Source organism: Hyla sarda, chromosome 7 (genome assembly GCF_029499605.1).
Source record: "Hyla sarda isolate aHylSar1 chromosome 7, aHylSar1.hap1, whole genome shotgun sequence".
Classification (NCBI taxonomy): domain Eukaryota; kingdom Metazoa; phylum Chordata; class Amphibia; order Anura; family Hylidae; genus Hyla; species Hyla sarda.
In genome coordinates this window covers 96,783,437-96,804,148 of record NC_079195.1, presented here as the reverse complement: position 1 = coordinate 96,804,148, position 20,712 = coordinate 96,783,437, and the positions used below count along the sequence as shown (strand labels likewise).

Genomic DNA, 20,712 nt, shown 5'->3' with positions numbered 1-20,712 from the left:
GTTGATGAAGAAAATGTTTGTGTGATATATATTAATCCCATATATATATACACATATGATTCATAGACACCCCTTGGGAGTGGGAAGATAGAAAAAGTTTGATACAAAAAAGATAAAGCATATCATGTGAGATGAAAAATATAAAAAAATGTATGGAAAATATAAATAACGTAGCCGAAGCTACAGAAAATATAATAAGGCATGAGGCCATAGCAACAAAAATTATTAAGAAAAACAATAATAGAACTATATATTGAATGGAACAAAAATGCTAATGATATAGGAAAAAATAATGAAATAAAAAGAAATAGCAAGAAAAAAATGATCAAGCATTTTCTATAGTCTCATTCAAACCATGCGGCAATAAAGAAGAAAGTGTAAATATCCAAAAGGACTCACGATTAATTAAATGTTGGAAACAGTTTGGTTTATTTTCTGATATGGTCTCAAGGATGACAAGACAAAGGGAGGAGATATCGTTACTATGAGCAATGGTGAAGTGCCTGGAACTGATTTTTTATATTTGATCCATGTTTGGACATGTGGTGTCTGAGTTCCATGAGTGGTGTAGTTTCCAAAATGGCGTCACACATGGGTATTTATTATTTTGCGTTTATGTCAGAACCGCTGTAAAATCAGCCACCCCTGTGCAAATCACCAATTTAGTCCTAAACTGTACATCATGCACTCTCACTCCTGAGCCTTGTTGTGCGTCCGTAGAGCATTTTACGTCCACATATGGGATATTTCCGTACGCAGGAGAAATTGCGTTACAAATTTTGGGGGTATTTTTTTGTGTTAAAAAGTATGGGGCAACACCAGCAATTGCTCCTGAGTACGGAAATACCCCATATGTGGCCCTAAACTGTTTCCTTGAAATACGACAGGGCTCCCAAGTGAGATAGCCATGAGAGCCATGCACATGTGATGACTAAATTAGGGATTGCATAGGGGTATTCTATGCCAGTTATTCCCAAACAGGGTGCCACCAGCTGTTGCTAAACTCCCAGCATGCCTGGACAGTCAGTGGCTGTCCGGAAATGCTGGGAGTTGTTGTTTTGCAACAGCTGGAGGCTATGTTTTGGAAACACTGCTGTCCGATACGTTTTCATTTTTATTGGGGGGGGGGGCAGTGTAAGGGGGTGTATATGTAGTGTTTTACCCTTTATTATGTGTTAGTGTAGTGTAGTGTTTTTAGGGTGCATTCGCACTGGAGGGGTTTACAGAGAGTTTCCTGCAAGGATTTTGCGTCGCAGTGGAAAGTTTGCCACATCTCAAACTTGAAGCAGGAAACTCACTGTAAACCCGCCTGTGTAAATGTACCCTGTACATTCACATGGGGGGGGGGGGGGGAGGAAAGCCTCCAGCTGTTGCAGAACTACAACTCCCAGCATGCACTGACAGACCGTGCACGCTGGGGGTTGTAGTTTTGCAACAGCTGGAGGCACACTGGTTGGAAAACCTTCAGTTAGGTTCTGTTACCTAACTCAGTATTTTCCAACCAGAGTGCGTCCAGCTGTTGCAAAACTACAACTCCCATCATTTACTGATCGCTGAAGGGCATGCTGGGAGATGTAGTTATGCAACAGCTGGAGGTACGCAACTACAACTCCCAGCATGCCCAGACCGCTGTTTTCTGTTTGGGCATGCTGGGAGTTGTAGTTTTGCAAGATCTGAAGGGCCAGAGTTTAGAGACCACTGCACAGTGATCTCCAAACTGTGGCCCTACAGATGTTGCAAAACTACAAATCCCAGCATGCCCAGACAGCAAACTGCTGTGTGGGCATGCTAGGAGTTGTAGTTTTGCAAGATCTACAGGGCCACAATTTAGAAATCACTGCACAGTGATCTCCAAACTGTAGCCCTCCAGCTGTTGCAAAACTACAAATCCCAGCATGCCCAAACAGCCCCTGGGCATTGGCACAGGATGCCTGCTGAATGATTTCAATGGGCATATGATTTCATACGCCCGTGGTCGTTAAGGGGTTAAGGACCTAAGCAGTGTTTGAAAATCTTACCACTCCTGACTTTAAAGGGGTCCTCCGGCACTTAAACATCTTATCCCGTATCCAAAGAATAGGAGATAAAGTTGTCAGATCGCGGGGGGTCTCACTGCTGGGGACCCCCAGGATTTCGGCTACAGCACCCACCTGTACGGCTTCTGGAAACGCTGGAGGCTTCGGATCCCGACCACAATGGCGGAAGAGCGTGACGTCACGTCACATGGGGTGGAGTCATGACGTCACACTCTTCCGCCATTGTGGTCGGGATCTGAAGCCTCCAGCGTTGCCAGAAGCCGTACTGGTGGGTGTTGCAGCCGAGATCCCGAGGGTCCCCAGCAGCGGGACCCCCGCGATCTGACATCTTATCCCCTATCCTTGGGATACGGGATAAGATGTCTAAGCATCGGAGTACCCCTTCAAGCATTAATAACTCTGGGATGGTTTTACTTTTTTCGTGACATATTTTACTTTATTTTAGTGGTAAATATTTGTTGATACTTGAATCATTTCTTCATTTGAAAATTTGATGAAAAATTTGAAAATGTTGCATTTTTTTTAACTTTAAAACTCTCTGCTTATAAGGAAAATGGACATCCCAAATAAAGTATATATTGATTCACATATACAAAATGTCTACTTTATGTTTGCATCATAAAGCTGACATGTTTTTACTTTTGGAAGACATCAGAGGGCTTCAAAGTTCAGCAGCAATTTTCAAATTTTTCACAAAATTTTCAAAATTCTGATTTTTTCAGGGACCAGTTCAGTTTTGAAGTGGATTTGAGGGGCCTTCATATTAGAAATACCCCATAAATGACCCCATTATAAAAACTATAATGTTGCATTTAGGAAGTCCCTATGGTGCCAGAAAAGAAAAAAAACGCATGGCATACTATTTTGGAAACTGCACCCCTCAAGGCATGTAACAAGGGGTACACTGAGCCCTAACACCTCACAGGTGTTTGACGACATTTAAGTCGGATGTGTAAATGAAATATTTTTTTCCACTAAAATGCTTTTTTCCCCCCAAATTTACCATTTTTACAATAGGAGAAAATGCTCCCAAAATTTGTAACCCCATTTCTTCTGAGCATGGAAATACCCCATATGTGGATGTAAAGAGTTCTGCGGGCAAACTACAATGCTCTGAAGAGAAGGAGCGCCATTGGGCTTTTGGAGAGAGAATTTGTTCGGAATTGAAGTCGGGGCCATGTGCGTTTACAAAGCCCCCATGGTGCCTCAACAGTGGACCCCCCCACATGTGACCCTACATTTCGGAAACTACACCCTTCACAGAATTGAATAAGGGGTGCTGTGAGCATTTACACCCCACTGGAGTTTTACAGACTTTTGGAACAGTGGGCTGTGCAAATGAAAAATTAAATGGGGTTTAAATGCTCACTGCACCCCTTATTACTTGAGGGGTGTAGTTTCCAAAATGGGGTCACATGTGGGGGGGGGGGGCAGTCACTGTTCTGGCACCATGGGGGCTTTGTAAACGCACATGGCCTTGTATTCCAGACAAATTCTCGCTCCAAAAGCCCAATGGCGCTCCTTCTCTTCTGAGGCCTGTAGTGTGCTAGCAGAGCACTTCACGTCCACACATGGGGTATTTATATTCTCAGAAGAAATGGGGTTACAAATTATGGGGGGGCTTTTTTCCTATTACCCCTTGTGAAAATGAAAAATTTGGGATAACACCAGCATTTTAGTGAAAAATTTTTAATTTTTAATTTTCACGTCCAACTTCTTTTTACGTCCAAATTCTTCAAACACCTGTGGGGTGTTAAGGCTCACTATACCCCTTGTTACGTTCTGTGAGTGGTGTTGTTTCCAAAATGGGTTCCATTTATGTCTGAACCGCTATCACGATCAGTCACCCCTGTGCAATTCACCTCAAATGTACATGGTGCATTCTCACTCCTGAGCCTTGTTGTGCGTCCACAGGGCATTTTACGTCCACATATTACTTGCGTTACAATTCTTTTTCCCCCCCCTTTTACCTCTTGTAAAAATGAAAAGTATAGGGCAACACCAGCATATTAGTGTAAAAAAAAAAAACATTTTTTACAGCAACATGCTGGAATAGACCCCAACTTTACCTTTTCATAAGGGGTAAAAGGATAAAAAGCCCCCAAAATTTGTTAGGCAATGTCTCCCGAGTACGGAGATACCCCATATGTGGCCCTAAACTGTTTCCTTGAAATATGACAGGGCTCCGAAGTGAGAGAGCGCCATGAGCATTTGAGGCCTAAATTAGGGATTTGCATAGGGACGGACCCAGATGCTAAAATTACCCTACGGCAGTGTTTCCCAAACAGGGTGCCTCCAGCTGTGTCAATGGCTATCCGTCAATACTGGGAGTTGTTGTTTTACAACAGCTGCAGGGATGTGGAAATCCTATCGCCCGACGCCTGGGACATGTAGTTCCAGGCACTGGGCAGGTGAATTTTTCATAGATTTAGCCCTGTATCGGGCAAGCAGGGACAGACAGACTTCCCCCTTATTTTTCTTTAATGCCAGTGTGAGGCGCAGGAGCGGATGCAGACTTGCATGGGATGCAAGTCTGCACCTCACACAGGCACTCAGGGTGTATGGAGGGGGCTGATTTCAGTAGCCGGGGGGTGCTGCTTAGAGCCCCCCCCTTACAACCAAAACTAAATGCAACTTCCAGCATTTTCTGACACATAAATTAGAGTAAATAAAATGCAGCACATAAACTGGAGAAGCAGAACGCCCCCAGTAACACAGCGTTGTTCAGTGTTTTCCAATCAAAAGACTCCATATATAAGTCCCTATGAAGACTGAAAAATAGTGATTAAAATATTTTAAAAAGTGCGTATATATGTGAATAAGCCCCTTTACTAATAAAAGTTTCCAATTTTCTTTAAATAAAAATAATGTACAAAAATAAACATAAGTGGTATCTCTGCATGTGGAAATGTCCAGGCTATTGAAATATGATGTTAATTAAACCGTACGGTGAACGGTGTAAATGTAAAAAATAGTCCAGAATTGCTCATTTTTGGTCCCTTTATATGAGAATTTTTTTTTTATAAAGGTGATCAAAAAGTTATATCTGAACATAAATGGTTCCGATAAAAACTACAGATCACGGCACATAAGATTACCATTGGCTAGCTACAGCTCTCCCGCCGCTAATAGCCTGACATGCTGCGATCACCGTGGCCGGCTATGAAACCATTAGATCACCGCTGTCAAAGTTGACAGCAGTGTCTAAAGGATCTTATATCCATCCCTGGTGGTCTAGGGGGGTGGATCGGATTATTTTGGTTGAAATTATTTTATCTACCAGGACAAGTGGATTTTCTTGAAGGACAAGTAGATTGTGTTCCGCTTTAGTCCCTTGGACAAGTAGTTTTTTTTATTTCCACACCCCTAAGCTGGTGGCTCCATTTTGGAAACGGTGCCGTACCAGACGTTTTTCATTTTTATTGGAGGGCGGAGGTAATTGTGCAGGGGTATATGTGTATGTGGTGTTTTACTTTTTATTTTGTGTAGGTGTAGTGTAGTTTAGTATTTTTAGGGTACATTCACATGAGCGAGGGTTCACAGCAAATTTCCCGCTGGGAGTTTGAGCTGCAGTGGAAAATATGATGCATCTCAAACTTGCAGCGAGTAAGCTGCAAGCCTCCGCCCATGTTGGGGGGGGGGGGATGTGGGGTTGTGCAAACCTTCAGCTATTGCTAAACTACAACTCCCGGCACGCCTTTTGGCTGTCCGTGCATGCTGGGGGCTGTAGTTATGCAACAGCTAGATGCACACTGGTTGCAAAACACAGAGTTTAATTAACTCAGTGTTTCACAACCAGTGTGCCTTCAGCTGTTGCAAAACTACAACCCCCAGCACGCACAAACTATCAAAGGGCACGCCGGGGAGTTGTAGTTGTGCATTCTGTTGTTGCATGGCAATAGCAGGAGGCACAGCCTTACCTCCTGCTGCTGCTCTGCCGGATCCAGCCTGACGCCGCTGCCTCTGCTCCTGGGGCCCCCAATCCCGCAGCCGATGCCAGGGATCAGGGGCCCCAGGTCCAGGTGAGGACTCCCGGCTCTCGCCCTCTGGAATAGGGGCGGAGCGGGTGCCGTTAGGGACACCCCCACAGCAGGAGTCCTGATTCGTCAGCCGGTAATGTCCTGCTGCTAAAGGGATAACAAGCGTCGTCACGGACGGCACTATCACCCTTTTTTCCAGGTCACCGGGGACCAGATTGACCCGGAATTGCTGGAAATCGCTGATCTGAATTCAGATCGGCGATTTGCAGCAATCGTCGACATGGGGGGGGGGGGGGTTGCTGCTGAATGATGTCGGCGGGGACTGGAATTCCCACGGGCGTACAGGTATGCCCTTAAGTCCCAGGACATCAGGGCGTATCTGTACGCCCTGGGTCCTTAAGGGGTTAGTGACTAACTCTCACTTTAGAAAAAGCCACTTAGTAGTAAAGATTAACTAGACTTCACACAGTCGTCTCAGCCACTCACAGAAAGGATCATGTTCTTTATTAGGTATACCACACAGGGCTGCAAAAGTGGAAGTGAAACAAGTTACATGGTCAGACCATCACACTATTGACTTCTCATTCAAGCTCTTCGTCTGCAACTTTTCTTCTCGTTTCTAGGGGCAGACTAACAACTCATTTCTCAGGGTGCATTCACACCACAGTTTATGTATATAGTGTAAAGAAGGGAAAAAACTGTTCCACTGAAGCCGGGAGCTCGTGACATCATAGCCCCGCCCCACATGACATCACACCCCGCCCCCTCAATGCAAGTCTATGGGAGAGGACGTGATGTCATGAGGGGGTGGGGCTATGACGTCACGAGCTCCCGGCGATGGCTCCAGCGTTCGGAACAGTTTGTTCCAAATGCGAAGCAGCAGAGTACCCCTTTAAACTGAATGTAGTTTTTTGTGATCTCCATGTTGTGTATGAGGTATTGTATGCATATCACCCAATTGTGTCTGTGCAATGCCGCCCCACAATTAGTGGGAATTCCTGCCTGTAATATTTTATTAAGTGTTGTTTTTGTATTTTAAACAATAAAAATTGTTATATTTTTGGTAGAATCATATACTCTACGTGGTGTTTGAGTGTACAAATGAGTATTGGTTTTAGCTCATAAAGGTTTAATACTCCTAAACTGTATGCCAACCATATGCATGTTTATACTCTATATACATTTAGGGTTATTTTAAGATTATAGAGTGGTAGTACTAATTCTTAATCCACTCATGGTTAAACTCTTAAAGGGAATGTGTCACCAACTGTTATTATAATTTTTTTTTAGAGGTTTAATTATGCTTTCACATTTTTAAAATATTTAGGATTTTTTTTTTTATTTACTTGTCACAAAATATGAAAAATTAAACAACTTGTCATATTTCCCACTGTTGACCAGCAGAGGGAGCTAACATAAGGAATCTGGGGAAGGCAAGCAACTTTTGAATAGACTGCAGCCAACCTGGTCTTACTCGTCTACCTTCCTCTTTTGTCTGTGTGCATAAGGAGAGGGGGAGGGGGTTTGTAGTTTTTTCAGTTCCACTGTGTGCACCATTTTGTTGGTGTCTAAAGAGTGGTAAAGAACAGACTACTGGATGTCACCTCCAGAGCTGGGTCATTGCAGACTAAGGATATGTTCACACTACGGAATGTCCGCACGGAGAATCTCTGTACAGACGTCCAGCAAACTGCACAGGAATGCGCCGTCTCATAGACAGTTATGCCCATCGTGTGGAATCCGCAGAAAGAAAGAACACGTTTGTTCTTTCTCCGGATGCGGAAAACGGAAGTTCCATGTCGGAAATCACTGCCACAGAAATTCAGATGTGTGAACATAGCCTAAGACATTATGTAAAAGCAGAATAGAGAGTGCAGCTCTTGAAGTGACTAGAGGATAAGCCATTATATAACAGCAGAACAACAAGTACAGCTTTGGAGGTGACTGGAGGATAAGTAGTAATATAACAGCAGAATAGTAAGTACAGCTTTGGAAGTGACTAGAAGATAAGAAGTAATATAAAAGCAGAATAGGGAGTACAGCTTTGGAGTTGACTGGAGAATAAGTAGTAATATAACAGCAGAATAGTGAGCACAGCTTTGGAGGTGACTGGAGGATGTGAAGTTATATAAAAGAAAAGTGAGTACAGCTCTGGAGGTGACTGGATGATAAGATGTGATGTAACCATAGAATACTAACTGCAGCTTTGGAGGTGAATTGAGGATAAGAAGTTATATAACAATAAAACAATGAGTACAGCTTTGGAGGTGACTAGAGGATAAGATGTGATTTAACATTAGAATACTGTCTGCAGCTTTGCAGGTTACTGGAGGATAAGACTATAGAACAGCAGAATCGTGATTACAGCTTTGGAGGTGACTGGAGGATAAGACGTTATAGAACAGATCATGTGCCATTCAGAAGCCTGGGAAAGCTGTGTGTGACAGTCAGACCCTGTAATCATTACAGGACCATAAGTCATTAAACTGAATGTCAAACACAGCTTTCCCAGGCTTGGGAAAGCATGGGAAAAGCTGTGTTGCAACTCCCCGTGATTCACCTCTCCACCCCAGCAGAGGCCACATACACTGACCTCCCCCCCAACATACACAGAGGCCACATACACTGACCTCCCCCCCAACATACACAGAGGCCACATACACTGATCTCCCCCCCAACATACACAGAGGCCACATACACTGACCTCCCCCCCAACATACACAGAGGCCACATACACTGACCTCCCCCCCAACATACACAGAGGCCACATACACTGACCTCCCCCCAACATACACAGAGGCCACATACACTGACCTCCCCCCCAACATACACAGAGGCCACATACACTGACCTCCCCCCCAACATACACAGAGGCCACATACACTGACCTCCCCCCCAACATACACAGAGGCCACATACACTGACCTCCCCCCCAACATACACAGAGGCCACATACACTGACCTCCCCCCCAACATACACAGAGGCCACATACACTGACCTCCCCCCCAACATACACAGAGGCCACATACACTGACCTCCCCCCCAACATACACAGAGGCCACATACACTGACCTCCCCCCCAACATACACAGAGGCCACATACACTGACCTCCCCCCCAACATACACAGAGGCCACATACACTGACCTCCCCCCCAACATACACAGAGGCCACATACACTGACCTCCCCCCCAACATACACAGAGGCCACATACACTGACCTCCCCCCCAACATACACAGAGGCCACATACACTGACCTCCCCCCCAACATACACAGAGGCCACATACACTGACCTCCCCCCCAACATACACAGAGGCCACATACACTGACCTCCCCCCCAACATACACAGAGGCCACATACACTGACCTCCCCCCCAACATACACAGAGGCCACATACACTGACCTCCCCCCCAACATACACAGAGGCCACATACACTGACCTCCCCCCCAACATACACAGAGGCCACATACACTGACCTCCCCCCCAACATACACAGAGGCCACATACACTGACCTCCCCCCCAACATACACAGAGGCCACATACACTGACCTCCCCCCCAACATACACAGAGGCCACATACACTGACCTCCCCCCCAACATACACAGAGGCCACATACACTGACCTCCCCCCCAACATACACAGAGGCCACATACACTGACCTCCCCCCCAACATACACAGAGGCCACATACACTGACCTCCCCCCACATACACAGAGGCCACATACACTGACCTCCCCCCCACATACACAGAGGCCACATACACTGACCTCCCCCCAACATACACAGAGGCCACATACACTGACCTCCCCCCAACATACACAGAGGCCACATACACTGACCTCCCCCCAACATACACAGAGGCCACATACACTGACCTCCCCCCCAACATACACAGAGGCCACATACACTGACCTCCCCCCCAACATACACAGAGGCCACATACACTGACCTCCCCCCCAACATACACAGAGGCCACATACACTGACCTCCCCCCCAACATACACAGAGGCCACATACACTGACCTCCCCCCCAACATACACAGAGGCCACATACACTGACCTCCCCCCCAACATACACAGAGGCCACATACACTGACCTCCCCCCAACATACACAGAGGCCACATACACTGACCTCCCCCCCAACATACACAGAGGCCACATACACTGACCTCCCCCCCAACATACACAGAGGCCACATACACTGACCTCCCCCCCAACATACACAGAGGCCACATACACTGACCTCCCCCCCAACATACACAGAGGCCACATACACTGACCTCCCCCCAACATACACAGAGGCCACATACACTGACCTCCCCCCAACATACACAGAGGCCACATACACTGACCTCCCCCCAACATACACAGAGGCCACATACACTGACCTCCCCCCCAACATACACAGAGGCCACATACACTGACCTCCCCCCCAACATACACAGAGGCCACATACACTGACCTCCCCCCCCAACATACACAGAGGCCACATACACTGACCTCCCCCCCAACATACACAGAGGCCACATACACTGACCTCCCCCCCCAACATACACAGAGGCCACATACACTGACCTCCCCCCCAACATACACAGAGGCCACATACACTGACCTCCCAGCTGTCAGCTCACCCCATCACCTGACTGTAGGCAGCCCTCACCACCAGTGAAGATCCTTTACCTGCAAAAAAAAAAGCTGGATATGTACAACCTAAACCCAGCAGAGCTGAGTGTGTATGCGGGTACAGATTCTTCCATCACTGTCAGTCCAGCTCTACTTCTCCTCCAGACTCCCCTCTCTCTTGGTCCATTCCAGTTTTACAGCCTGCATCTGTTTCAAGTCCCCCCACTCTCTTGGTCTTAGAAAACTGCCCGGGGCTGTTTCTAGTCTCCCCACCCTGCTGCTCCCGGTGTGAGGTGAGATTTCCGAACCCATGAACGGTTTTTGCATGGGTTCGGAAATCTCACCTCACACCGGCCTCTCTCTCACAGGTCCCGTAGCTGCAGCAATGAGGCGAGTCCTGAGCCTTCCTCTGCTGCTCTGTGTCTGGAAGTCTCTGTGCTCACAGTGGTGGCTTCTGGACCTCAGTAAAATGGCCACCAGCTCCCCCTAGTTTTTCTTTCCCCTGCACATCCGCCGTACAGAGCCTGCAGGGGACTAAAGGAAAGCTACTAGACACTCTCTGTCTTAAAGGGGTACTCCTGTGGAAATTATTATTATTATTTTTTTTAAATCAACTGGTGCCAGAAAGTTAAACAGATTTGTAAATTACTTCTATAAAAAATCTTAATCCTTCCAGTAATTTTTAGGGGCTGTATACTACAGAGGAAATGCTTTTCTTTTTGGATTTCTTTTAGGTCACCACCACAGTGCACTCTGCTGTCCATTATAGGAACTATCCAGAGCAGTATATGTTTGCTATGGGGATTTTCTCCTGCTTTGCACAGTTCCTAAAATGGACAGCAGAGGTCAGCAGAGAGCACTGTGGTCGTGACAGAAGAGAGATCAAAAAAGAAAAGCCGATACAAATTACTGGAAGGATTAAGATTTTTTTTTTAAATAGAAGTAATTTACAAATCTGTTTAACTTTCTAGCACCAATTGATAAAAAAAAAAAAAAAGTTTTCCACGGGAGTACCCCTTTAATCTTCCTATGCCCTGTGCCTGCCGTAAAGCATTTGTGTAAGTGCTGAAAAGTTATGTCCTACACAGATGCTACTGTAATGGCAGCCCCCTGTGCACACATTATTAGTTTATATCATTGTTAATACAGTAGCTACATACTAAACAGTCAAAGGAACCAATATAACCTACCCTCAATCAGCTCAAAAAATAAATATATAAAAGAAAGGGGTTAAGAAAACCAACAATATACACCTATAAGCGCACTACATGCGCATACATACAGTATAACCCCCAAACTAGGGTCAAAATAAATAAGTAAAATTCGTAAGAAATATATAATTTTTATTGAATCAATTCATCATAAGATATAGCACACACAAGGACAGATTAAATTATGAATATAGTGTTACGTTATGCGCTCAGGCCACACGCTGGCCATGAGCGCATGGTCCCCTTACCTTCTGCTGCCGACGGGGCTGGGACTCGCATCGCGGGACGCGCCCGCATGCGAGCCCCAGTCTGTCACTCTCTGGGTGTTTCTCCTGCGTCCAAATCTGCCTCTCTGCTCCGGCGCGTGTGTCCCTGTCCCCAAGGGTGCACGCGCGCTGAAGCTTTAAGATTTAAAGGGCCAGTACGCTCATTAGTGTAATTCACCTGTGGCTCATTTATAAATTCTTCCACCCTCCTCACTCCTCACTCCCCAGCCGGATCTTTGTTGCCATGTGCCTTTGAGTAAGCATTCCTCTGTATTGCCTTGCCGTGTATCAGATCTCTTGCTCTTGTGACTTGACCTTGCTCCTCTGCCGCCTGCCTACTGATCTCCTGCTATATCCTGACTATGCTACTGTGCTGCCTGCCCTGAGCTTCTGCTATCCAGACTATGAGTTGTCTTATCCCTCCTGTGCCTCGCATCTCCTCAGCCACCTGTGTGGTTGAGCCGTGCCAGGGGTAGCGACCTGGGTGCCGCCTGCAACAGCAAGTCCATCCCACTTTGCGGCGGGCTCTGGTGAAAACCAGCGGCACCTTAGACTCTGCTCCCTGGTACGGTCCGAGTCATCTGCTTCACAGGTCTAGCGGATCCACATCCACCGGGGTTCCTGTCTTCAGAAACATGAGTGTTACATAAAGTTAAAAATTAGTATAAAAGTATGTGTGCGTATATATATATATATATATATATATATATATATATAAAAATTAGTATATAAACTAAAGCTATAAGAGGCAGGAAGGGAGTCCAAAAAATGCCAAGATAAATAGATCTGCTGCAAAAAAACAGGGGCGGGGAGATAAGGATTACAATCCAAAAAATGTGACAAATAACTCAGGCCAAAAAAACTCCTAAAAGATGTGCCAAACTCACACTTGGGGATGTTAGTCCACCTATGTGGTTTATTGCCTTATTTGCCCTTGTAGGTTTTTCTACGTAGGAAAGACAAAACGGGCATTATGCACACGTTTTAGGGAACATCTCTACTCGCTCAGGTCGGGCAAGGGCTCACCCAGGTTTATCTCGCATATGGCTGAAATCCATGGAGGTAGCCCTGATGGTTTGAGGTTTGCCGGCCTGGAGCGAGTAGGCCCCGCCCCCGTAGGTGAGGACAGGCATCGGTATCTACTACAGCGAGAGACGCTGTGGATACTGAAGTTGAATGCCGTTGGTCCTCTTGAAATGATTTTTCTTGCTTCTTATGAGTATCGCTTATGCTTTTTCTAAGTGTTTTTAAATATGCACATTCTATTTTTGTTATTGTTTTATTTTGTCTCACGTTTCTGTACAATGTATTGTGGGACGGTGTGTATATAAGAGACTTACCTGCTTAGAGGAGCCGTACACCTGCAGCCGGACGAAGCGTCAGTATGACGCGAAACTAGTTGCTGTTTACAGGTGTGCCCCCGCGTCTGACCATGGACACGGTCTTTGTTCTCCCTGCTGTATGATCTTCTTCTCCCTGTTACACCGCTATTTGGAATAAAAGAACTGTTCCTGTTTGCACAAGTCATCGCAGGGTGAGTGCTGCTTATTTCACTTTTCTCTTACATTTGGAGGACTTTGTTTCATTTAAGTGTGCACCCCCAAGGGACTATATGCGGTTGTCTCACACAGCCTACGTGCATTTACCCCCCACACAGAATTGTCGGCAGTGCTGCAGTGCCTGATTCGTTTTGCCTTCTTTGAGAAACATTAGTATAAAAGTATGTGTGTGTATATATATATATATATATATATATATATATATATATATAAATTAGTATATGAACTAAATCTATAAGAGGCAGGAAGGGAGTCCAAAAAATGCCGATATAAATATATCTGCTTCAAAAAAACGGGCGGGGGAGATAAGGATTACAATCCAAAAAATGTGACAAATAACTCAGGCCAAAAAACGCCTAAAAGATGTGCCAAACTCACACTTAGGGATCTAACCAATAAAGTGCGTATATGCAAAAGCTACAATCAATGGAACATTACAAAAAAGTGATAGAGTGCAAAAAGATAGCAGCAGCGATACTCGCAAAAATACATACCAGGCAGGACTCCAAAGCTCTGCTCCGTTACTCCAACGTGTTTCGCTAGGGGCTTTGTCAAGGAGTGAAGTAAAGGTGATCTAGCACGGTATATATGTACCAGGTAACCAATTAGATCCTGTGTACGCACCTGACGGCAAATTGGGATCCCTGGTGGAAGTCGTAGATAGCGTTATGTGATAAATCACATGGTATTTGCTGAAAGAAGAAAACCAGAGAGCACTATCATCCAGCGACACACGTGTCAGGTAATTAGAAGGGTGTGAAAGCAGGGCAGCGACCGGTATCTTCAATTAAATCATTACTAAGGGGGTGTAAGGATACTGAATCATGGAAATGTAGAAGATAGGCTTGCACTCACCATTCCTGTAGTATATTCTTCAGACGGTCATTCCGTTCGGGCAGGGAGATTTTTGACCACAGTGCTCTCTGCTGCCACATCTCGCCATGTCAGGAACTGTCCAGAGCAGAAGAGGTTTGCTATGGGGATTTGCTCCTACTCTGGATTACGATTTTTTTAATAGAAGTAATATACAAATCTGTTTAACTTTCTGTAGCCAGTTGATATGAAAACAAAATGTTTTGAGTACCCCTTTAATGTTTTGCTAAGATGTACAACATATTAAAAGCTTTTGAATTTGACAGTGCCCATTTAAACAAAAGTTTTTATACTTTCAAATCTTAGAGGAGCGAGAGAGAGGCCAAAACCACCTGGCATAGACCAATTTATCATATAGCAGAATAATTCCTGACCTCTTACTGGTAATCAGACAGATCCCTCCATCAACATGTCACATTAAGAGAAGTAACCTGTATATTATTTGTCTCACACAGCCTACGTGCATTTACCCCCCACACAGAATTGTCGGCAGTGCTGCAGTGCCTGATTCGTTTTGCCTTCTTTGAGAAACATTAGTATAAAAGTATGTGTGTATATATCCTGAACGGAAGATTGCAAAACCTTGCTTAGGCTGGGTTCACACCACGTTTTTCAAATATGGTAACCGTATACGGTTTTCCGCAAAAAAAACTTATATGACCGTATCAGAAACCGTATGTATAGAGAATGCATTATAAACCGCATTCCAAATGTTGTGTACGGTTGCATCGGTTTTGCCTCTGATACGGTTTTGCCGATTTTTCAACCGTAGGCAAAAACGCTGTCGACCACGTTTTTGCCTCTGGTTGGAAAACCGTATGCGAACCGTATGCAGTTCTTTTAACATTGTTGTCTATGAGAACCGTACACAGAATTTCAGAATACGGTTGCACACGGTTTTTCTAATCCGTTTTTGGAGTTGACACATGCGCAGATTGGAATTTCAATAGAACAATAGTAACTTTATTAAATTGCTGGAAAACTAATTCCAACAAAATGGCAAAACCGTTGGCAAAAACTGATGCAAACGGATAGAACCGTACGGGGAAAAACCGTCTACATTTTAATTTGGAGTCATACGGTTGTATAAGGTTGCATACGGTTTTTGCCATACGTTTTTTAGCGGAAAACCGTATACAGTAACCGTATTTGAAAAAACGTGGTGTGAACCCAGCCTTAAATGTGTGCACAATTTTAGCCATTACCACATTTTGTAAGAACATATTTCATATGTTAACAGTTCTTATAGTAAAATGATGCTTTCAAATTAAGAATACATAACCACAAACAGTGACCACAAGTTCTCTATGGAGTCTGCAAAACGTAATAATAATTATAATAACATTGGGAGAAAAAAAATCGGGGCTGGGATTATAATGAAACCTTAGGGACCTTTCAATTTGATGTGTTTGACATATACATTTTAGTTTTTTGCAAAACTGTACACATTTCATGTTTGCTTTTATATTATCAACACCTTCACATATTCATTTGTTATATTGCATGCTTAGTGTTCCAGTAACAGTATATTCAACGATACTACCACTAGATGTCATTCTCAAAACACAGTGTTCATTTGGTCATTTGTACTAATAGCCAGACAGATTCTATTATGGCTAACCAATCAGCTAGCATATTTATGTCTAAAAGAAAAATCATGGGGATGAATACTGCAAATGTGCATGATCCTAAGAATAAGTGCTCTGTCTGACTGAGATATTCCAGAAAAACATTAAAAAATAAATAAAAACCATAAAGCCTATGACACCCCTTTAGTATTTGTATAGTCCCATCTTACATATAACAAAACATTTTCTGATTCAATTCAATTATTGCAAATCTATACATTGCTAATTGCTTATTGCTTATTTCCTCTCTAACATAAAAAGAGAACAAGACACTGCTACAAACCGATCTGGATAAGTCAGAGGCTTGGGCAAAAAGGTTTTAAAGGGGTACTCCACAGGCCCAGCATTCGTAACATTTTGTTCCAAACGCTGGGTGGGGGCCTCAGGGGTCTTGACATCACTGCCACACCATGCCCCCTCAATGCAAGTCTATGGGAGAGGGTGTGCCAGCTGCCACGCCCCTCCCATATGTCACAAGGGGCGTGGCCGTGATGTTACACCCCCCATAGCCAACACCCTGCATTCGGAACAAAATGTTATGCAAGATTGTATTTAAACCCAGAAGGTTTCTACACCAACATAGAAAGATGGAGATTCTTAGCTGTAAAAGCAATAGTCAATGGAGTCTGCTACATAAAGTGCGCAAGATTACTTTTTTTTTTTTAATTGTCAATGTCCCTTAAAAAAAAAAAAATAAACACCTTTTGGACATGCCAAAGAGACATGTCAAAAGTTTTGATCGATCAGGTCTGGGTGTTCAGACCTCCACTGATCGCCAGAAATAGGAAGGAGAAGCACTTCGCTCCCTGTCTCTCTGCATATTGCACAAGACAGGTTTCAGAGACTTTAGAGTCGTCTTGTGTAGCAAGACAGGGAGATAAGTGCATAGTACTTCTTCCACCTCATAGCCATTGTGGCTTTTTTTTAAATGATTGAAGCTGTGAGCATGTCTCAAGTTTTTTAAAGTGACAGTGGCATCTAAATGTAATACAACAAGCTATAGTAAAAAGATTCTGGAGAAGGGTAATGAATGCAAGGATTTATTTTAACCCCTTAAGGACTGAAGGGTTTTCGGTTTTTGCACTTTCGTTTTTTCCTCCTCACCTTTTAAAAATCATACCCTTTCAATTTTGCACCTAAAATTCCATATGATGGCTTATTTTTTGCGCCACTTATTCTACTTTGCAGTGACATCAGTCATTTTACCCAAAAATTGACGGCAAAACGGAAAAAAAATATCATTGTGCCACGAAATTGAACAAAAAATGCCATTTTGTAACTTTTGGGGGCTTCCGTTTCTATGCAGTAAATTTTTCAGTAAAAATTACACCTTATCATTATTCTGTAGGTCCATACAATTAAAATGATACCCTACTTATATCGGTTTGATTTTGTCGTACTTCTGGAAAAAATCATAACTACATGCACGGAAATGTATACGTTTAAAATTGTCATCTTTTTTATTTTTCTGCGTATGGGTCGGTATGAGGGCTCATTTTTTGTGCCGTGATCTGACGTTTTTAGCGGTACAATTTTTGTATTGATCAGACTTTTTGATCGCTTTTTATTCATTTTTTCATTATATGAAAAGCGACCAAAAATACATTATTTTGGACTTTGGAATTTTTTTGCGTGTACGCCATTGACCATGCGGTTTAATTAATGATATATTTTTATAGTTCGGACATTTACGCACGCAGCGATACCACATATGTTTATTTACACAGTTTTTTTTTTTTATGGGAAAAGGGGTGGATTTGAACTTTTATTAGGGAAGGGGTTAAAGGGGTTGTGCGCTGCCCTAATTTTCGGAGCTCCGCTCACAGCATCCGGAAGTTTATTACTCCGAATACTGTGTGCAGGCTTCCGTGTTCGCGGGCGCCGGGCGTGACGTCACGAGGGGGCGGGCGAGACGTCGCGAGGGGCCGGGAGTGACGTCACCCCCGTCGGCTGCGAACACGGAAGCCCGCACACAGCATTCGGAGTAATGAACTTCCACACGCTGTGAGCGGAGCTCCGAAAATTAGGGCAGCGCACAACCCCTTTAAATGACCTTTGTTAACTTTTTTTTTTCACTTTTTTTTTTGTAGTGCTATAGCTCCCATAGGGAGCTATAACACTGCACACACTGATCTCCTATGCTGATCCCTGCAGAGCCATAGCTCTGCATGGATAAGCGAGATAGGGGCTCGATTGCTCAAGCCTGTAGTTCAGGCTTGGAGCAATCAAGCCCCGATCGGACGCCGCGGACACAGGTAAGGAGACCTCCACCTGCGTCCCAGCTGATCGGAACATCGCGATGTCCCAATCAGCCCGACTGAGCTGCCGGGAAGCATTTACTTTCACTTTCAGATGCGGCGGTCAACTTTGATCGCCGCGTCTGAAGGGTTAACAGCGCGTGGCACAACGATCGATGTCGCGCGCTGTTAGCCCAGGGTCCCGGCTATGATTAGCAGCCGGGACCGACCCGGTGTGATGCGGGGTCACAGCGTGACCCCGTTTTTAACATCGGGTGCGGGCTTAGGAGGTACAGGTACGTCCTAAGTCCTTAAGGGGTTATCCAGGAATAGAAAAACTATGTTATTTAAAAAACTGCTCCCAGTCTGTCTCCAGGTTGGGTGTTGTTCCGCAGCTCAGTTCCATTGAAGTGAATGGAGACAAGTTGTAAAACCACACCCACCATGGAGACAGACATGGAGAAGTTTTTGAAAGAAATTTGCTCTGTTTTTTTCTATTCCTGGATGACCCCCTTTAATTGCCAGATTTAGAGTCAGGAAGGATTTTTTTTAAATAAGATAAGGGAACTTAATACCTCATGGGTTTTTTTCTTCTCGGAATCAACACTACAGGATAACAGACTGAATTGAGTTGATGGACACCTTTTTTCAGTCTTATATACTATGCTAATTTGTATAAGATTACTATAATAACTGGTTTGTAGGCTGTGATTAGTTGTCTACGTACATGTTCTTACAACAGATCTGCCTGCAGCAGCATAGTTGCAGGTACTTGGTTTAGGTTATTCTTCTCTTTCTCTCACTAAGAAAGTACAGTGTATCTCACACCAACTATCTTCACACAACAGAAGTTCTAAGTAGAATCCACTGGAAAAATTTAGCTCGGAAATTCTGCTAAATTTACTGCACTTGACTGGATTCACTTGAAAGGCTAAAGGGCGCCCTATTTCCTACGATACACATGCCGCTAACTCGCTTCAAGGATTTAAAGTGGTCATCCAAGAATACAAAAACAGAGCAATTTTTTCCCCAGAAACAGCACCACACCTGTCCTCAGGATGTGTGTGCTATAACACCTTAAAGGGGTACTCCAATGGAAAACTTTTTTTTTTTTAAATCAACTGGTGCTAGAAAGTTAAACATATTTGTAAATTACTTCTATTAAAAAAGTCTTAATCTTTCAATTACTTTTTAGGGTCTGTATGCTACAGAGGAAATGGTTTTCTTTTTGGAACACAGAGCTCTCTGCTGACATCATGACCAGGCCCATCGCTACCGGACCGGCAAACCAAGCAATTGCTTGGGGCCCAGAGCTGGCTGGGGGCCCCGAGCAGAGCCGGTGCACATCCAGTAGCGACGGGGCACTTCGGGGGGCCCGCTCATTTCAATTAAATTACCTTTGTAGGGCGCGGGCCCCTTAAGAAACAAAGCGCAGGGCCGGCACCGGACAGGTCAGGGGCTGATGGGAGTAGAGACGTCACGTGCCCCGCGCAGGCACGCACGTCCACTCCGATCACCTGACCTGTCCTTGCTTACGTCCCTACGCGAACCTCCAGCATCCTCCTCATGCAGTGACAGGAGCAGCAGAAGACTCACGCCGCTGCAACGATCTGCGGCAGGGTAAGTATACTGGCCCGGGGGGGGGGGGGGGGAGGGGGGTGATAAGAGGTGCAGGGGGGGTGTTATAAGGGTGATGACAGGTGCAGGGGGGGTGTTATGGGGGTGATGAGAGGTGCAGGGGTGGTGTTATGGGGGTCATGAGAGGTGCAGGGGGTGTTATGGGGGTGATAAGAGATGCAGGGAGGGGTGTTATGGGGGTGATGAGAGGTGCACCCCCACCCCTGGTTATAGCAGTATTTTATTCAGGGTACAGTGTATGGCAGTATTATATTCAGGGTACAGTGTGGGGCAGTATTTTATTTTGGGTACAGTGTGGGGCAGTATTATATTCAGGGTACAGTGTGTGGCAGTATTATAGTATTATATTCAGGGTACAATGTGGGGCAGTATTATATTCAGGGTACAGTGTGGGGCAGTATTATATTCAGGGTACATTGTGGGGCAGTATTATAGTCAGGGTACAGTGTGTGGCAGTATTATATTTAGTTGGTACAGTGTGTGGCAGTATTATATTCAGGATACAGTGTGTGGCAGTATTAATTTTAGTTGGTACAGTGTGTGGCAGTATTATGTTCAGGGTACAGTGTGTGGCAGGATTATATTTAGTGGGTACAGTGTATGGCAGGATTATATTTAGTGGGTGCAGTGTATGGCAGTATTGTATTCAGGGGT

The 20,712-nt window shown here is 44.6% G+C and overlaps 1 protein-coding gene across 3 annotated transcripts in view; it reads right to left on the bottom strand.

Moving 5' to 3' along the window:
* FAS (Fas cell surface death receptor) overlaps positions 1–10,956 on the bottom strand; it is a 79,519-nt gene extending 68,563 nt beyond the window's left edge. Inside the window, exon 1 of one of the 3 annotated variants that reach the window (XM_056530101.1) lies at positions 10,636–10,956. The gene's annotated coding sequence lies outside the window, so the exon portion shown is untranslated. The remainder of the gene's footprint in view (positions 1–10,635) is intronic. The other 2 variants (XM_056530100.1, XM_056530103.1) reach the window with 2 other exon arrangements.
* Between the last annotated feature and the right edge of the window lie 9,756 nt (positions 10,957–20,712).